At 30.7% G+C, this 5,592-nt stretch overlaps 1 pseudogene; it reads left to right on the forward strand.

Moving 5' to 3' along the window:
* Positions 1–1,657: 1,657 nt before the first annotated feature.
* On the forward strand, positions 1,658–3,291 carry LOC139780857 (dynein regulatory complex subunit 2-like; annotated as a pseudogene).
* The last annotated feature ends 2,301 nt before the right edge of the window (positions 3,292–5,592 follow it).

The raw sequence follows: 5,592 nt of genomic DNA on the forward strand, positions 1-5,592 counted from the left end.
CAATAAATTTTCATATAAAAGAAGAAAATCACGAAAAACGCATACGTTTCACAAATAGACAAATTTAGCCTAAAAATTTTTAATCGAGGCATGTGCAACCTTGTCATCACGACGCGGTTTAAAAAATGCATCCAGTGGTAAGTAAGACTGGTATATACGGAAAGAACGGTTTTGCTAAAGTATCTAAAAATTTAGCTAAATACTAAAAATAATTTTGTTGGACCATAAAAGCATGATAATAATGCTGCAAAAAAGTTTTGACATTCTAGCAACCAGCTTGAGCGTTCTACAATAATTATTTTAATAGTCCAAAAAAATTATTTTCAGATCTGTATTTAAGTAAATTTTTAGATACTTTAGCAAAATTGTTTTTTCCTTTATAACAATTTTTGCATCTTCGAAAAGTTCTTCCTATGCAGAAAAATAGTGACATTGTGATATGTAATATTTTTTATATGTAAAAACTATTTTTCATTATTATAAAGTTATCTATAAGAGGGTAAATTTGTAATTTTACAAATTATAATTTTATAAATTTGTAATTTTATCAAACTGTAATTTATTTTATATACTTATTTTTATTTACGTTTAATTTGTACATTACTATTTTACTTTATATACTTTACATAATTTATTTTATAAAAATCTATCCGGGAATTTTCTGCATACGCGAACTTTGCGAGAAAGTTATTGTTTCACTTAGAAAAAAGGATTTTGAGACTGTGAGAGAGTATGATATATTCACAAATATTTATCGACCAATCGAGAAATTAATTGAGCGCGAGAATTCTATCACACGATCAGATAGATATTAAATAATTATTGAAGAAATTAACATTTTGAAATTTAACATTTAATATTAATAGTAATTTAAATATTTATTTCATTATAAAAAAGGCCTCTCTTGCGTATATGTAAAGAAATGCTCTTTATCATGTAATATATATTTTTAAAAATATATTAAAGATACCGGCTTCAAATGCGAAAGAAGGGGAGACAGCGGTTAGATGGCAGGAATTACAACAGAGGGCCAAGACCCAAAAGCAGCATGAAGCTGAGGAACACGCTCAGATGTTACGGAAAGAGCGTCTAATGCGCGAGATTGAGCTGAGTACTTTAAATACAATGCGTTACCGGACGTTATGGTGGGAGATGATGATGAGGATCAAAATTCCGCGGATCGCCGAAGACGTGGAGATTGCGTGGCGCAATTTTGACCGCGCTCTCGATATCAAGGACTACAGGTCATCATATGTGTTACATTAAATTAAATTGGCTAATCGCGGCGATAAACTAGTTTGTTTAGTGCATTCTCAGAGTTTCACATCGCAACTGAATAAAATTTGAATAGTGGTTAAAGAAATATTTTATCCTTGAACGGATTTTCCTTTAGTATCGATTACTTCACTGTGTACATTGCATCTGTAGTATTTTTTGAAATGTTACGCTATACGCTAATTTATTTGTACTATTGTTGGAAGCAAAAATAGTCGAAGAACATAAACCGATTAATAACCGATATGATAAAGTCTTCAAATATAAAAAAAAAGATTTTAATTTTAATATAATTAGTTGACGAGAATTTGGATATTTTTCTACAAGAAAAATATCCTTTAAAAATATTTTACTATCCAACCTTTTTCAGAATAAGTTTTTGATGGACGAGCTAGCTGAGGCCGAAGAACAGTATCAAAGAAATACAAGATCACATATTGAAATCATAGATCGATTATTGAAGTCGTATAGAGAGAGACTGGAGCGCGAGGAAAGAAATTATCGAAGGGCTTTAAATGAGGCGCTCGTTCAGACGGATGCCGGAATTAACCAAATCTATTATCAGCAGAACAAAGTCGAAATTTCGTTACAATCAATTACTCACGGCGTTCAGCGACAGTTGGAAGAGTCATTGAACAATGTCAAAAGCATCACACTAAGTATTAATTTTGCATAAATTTTATATATCAGAATTTTGCTCGCTTCCAATTCTGTATAATAATTGTACGTATATCGTAAATAGTTTGAAATGTGAAACTTATTTAACTTATACTAAAACTCATGTTAACGCGTTAATAACATAGGTAATGTATTTAACGGTGATTTATTTAACGAATGTGGTCTTTATGAAAACTATATAGTATTTTAATATTTTCGAATCAAAGTGCATGATAGCCGATGCTTTCAATTCTATACTATAATTGTACATATATCACAAATAACTGAGAATGTAAAACTTAATTTATACTAAATCTTATTTTAATGTGTTAATAATAATAATAGGTGATTTATTTAACGAAGGTGGACCTTATGAAAAGTATAGCGTTTTAATATACTTAAACGATAAAATATACGATAGCCGATGCAACTTTATGCAAATTTTTAATTCAATTAAGGTAAGATTGATGCATTCGTGGAAGACAGTAAGGATATACGAAGAATTTCTGCAGCACAACTTGAAAATCAGTTGCAAGGCTCCTGGGAAAATCTTCGACGAATTCTGTCGGATTACCAAAATAGTAAGAAAATATTTATTATTTTTAATAGTGCGCATTTCACTGCTTTTTTACATTTGCAATGAATTTTGTTTATATTAATGCTAAATATTTCTAATTTAAATAAAATTATTAATTATAAAATAAATTATATATTTTATAATATATATATATATATATACATATATAATTATAAAATATTTTATAGAAAAACCAATTTAAATACAATATATAATTGCCTGTTAGGCAATTTCATAATTATAATCAAGCAATATTTTATAACATTTTTAAAATGGAATTCAAAAATGCAAATATCGCAACTGCACGTCTATTAAATGCAAATTATTTTTATGCTAAGGTCATATCTAATAGACAAGCTAATATTTGATCAATATGACATCATTCTAGAAACGAAAAATCACAGAAAATGTTACGAGGCACTCAAGACAAGGACAAGAAAGACCAACAAATAATAACGCAACAATTGTTACGTACAGCGAGCCTTTTCGAAGAAATACGCAAGTTTCGAGTAAAATAATGACGTACGATGCCACAGCCAAGAAAGAAATCTCTGAAATTCTGACGGAACATGACTTCTTCCAGAGAGCTTCCTGGACTGTAAAAAATCGCCTCTTTTCAGGTGTATATATCAGGCGCGTTATTTAAGGATGTATCGGAGGTACAGTCTTAGATGTATCGGACCTAATTTTCAAAGCGCTACCAAGTGGATAAAAATTTGTGAGAATGTTCTTTTAGTCTTCCTGATGTGCTACAAAAAAGTAGAAACGAATCCACTAAACGGTTGCTGAAGATATAACGATTTTAATTTTCACTGATTTTACACGTATTCTTATGGGAAGAGACGATTTTGACGGATAAAACAGCTAAAAAAATGTTGAAGGAGCGCTACCAATATTTGAATTTTTTGTACATCTAGTATACGAATAGATGAAAATATCTGCCAAGTTTCAATTGTCTTCACTACACCGTTTTAAAGAAATAAATTATAACTTGAGATAATTGTGCTGTCGGCACGAATGTATCTCGATGAAAAAACATTTGTAAGTAAAAAATACCTTCTAGGAGTAAAAATAAGACTCCTACTATCATTTGAGTATCTTACATCTAGATTTACTATGCGTTAGGCGTAGATATTCAGTATTTCAAATTTCATGCACTTTTGTCTAAGATTGTACCTCCGATACATCCTTAAACCCTTGATGGTTAATCTTCATTGACAATTTTTAAAAATTTAGTTTATACCTCGTAATTTTTAAATGCGTGAAAACAAATTGTTACACAACAATGATATACTACTGTTACATCTTATTTTATATTCTATTCACTATTAAATCGTAATATTACTATAATTATTGATAAACAATTTTTAGCAATCCCGTATTGAGATATGTAAAATGATTTCAGAGCAGACGAAAGACAAGAATCAATTGAAAATATTGTCGATCGAATATAACAAGACGATAAAACATTTGAAGCGTCTTGTAGTTAAAGGCAAACAACTACTCACACTTATGCAAATCTGTCGCAAGTACGAAACACAAGATGAGAAAGTAATCCCGTTTGCTGGTCATATGGAGTCGGAAAACTCGCAGACTCTCTCGTCGCATCAAATTTTTTCTTGTCAGACTGGGATGTGTCTTGCCAGGTATACACGCACATCTAATAGAGTTGTTGACTTTTTTAAAAGAACACACCTATAGATTACAGAAAATTTTCAAGATCTGATGAATTTTTGGCGGCGATTTGGCCTTGCGCAAATAACTATTATGCAATTGCAATCAAAGAGGAATAAATTAAGGCTGAGTCGAGTCACTTACGTGAATGTATCAGTTCTTACATGATGCAAAGAAAAATGAAAAAAGTATAAAATATATAAGTTAACTCCCGCCTATGGCAAATAAATTACATCTATTATGTTTTAATATAGGTACAATTACACTGTACAACAAAAAAAAGCACAAGAACGAACCTTGCAGCATTCGATAGTTTTTGAACGCAGAAAACGATCCCGTTTGCCAAATTGCTCTATCACGTCACAATTTTGACATATTTGCAGTTAAAGTTGCAAAATGGGCTATTTTAGTGTATTTTGGCATATCATAACTACGATATGTGACGTATCAGAGAAGTTAATCGCAATCAAAATTAAGTATGTTGTTAGGACTTTTAAGGGTTGAAAGGGTTGATTAAACTTCTCTGATACGTCACATATCGTAGTTATGATATGTCAAAATACACTAAAATAGCCATTTTTGCAACTTTACTGCAAATATCTCAAAATTGTGACGTAATAGAGCAATTTGGCAAACGGGATCGTTTTCTGCGTTCAAAAACTATCGAATGCCGCAAGGTTAGTTCTTGTGCTAAAAAAAAAGTAATTATTTGTTGCAGTGTTATTAATTAACCTACATCACCATGCTGAATAATCATAATTATTATAGTTTTCATTATATTAGAAATTTTACATAACTGTAAAGTGTAACATCATTACTTGGTCTAAATATAAATTCCAGACTCGGTGTTTTTTGTTTTATTCGTTTTGTCGACATTATACACGACGATGTTTTATTACTGTTTGTATAAAATATAACATTATACAAATAAAGATAGCTTAACTAATGTTAACATCAATTTTTATAGCTCAAGCCTAGATTTACAATGCGGGATTAGAATTCCAGTTTATCAATTGGCTGCGTTCAGCGGAAAAAGAAGCTTAATTAAAAACGCTCAGTGATTTTTCATATGATTGGTTCTTCTGTAGAAAACAATCCTAATAAAGAATCAGTAAGCACTCACTGAGGAACTTTTTCCACTAAACGCAGCCATTAGCGCTAATATAAAACAAACTGTGTTCAATTATCATAGACGTACGAATATTTGGACGGAGCATATTTCCGCGGGGTTGAAGCTTGAGGAGGAAAAGAAATTGAATGTCTATGGCAACGAATTAAAATTGAATGTCTATGGAACAGATTGAGATTGGAACGTCCATGGTAACGGATTAAATTGAATGTCTATGGTAACAGATTGAAATTGAATGTCTATGGAACGGATTGAGATTAAACGTCTATGGTAACAGATA

The sequence above is a fragment of the Temnothorax nylanderi genome, unplaced genomic scaffold (assembly GCF_030848795.1).
Source record: "Temnothorax nylanderi isolate EJ_2023f unplaced genomic scaffold, tnyl_v1.0 TNYL_tig0301_pilon, whole genome shotgun sequence".
Lineage (NCBI taxonomy): Eukaryota > Metazoa > Arthropoda > Insecta > Hymenoptera > Formicidae > Temnothorax > Temnothorax nylanderi.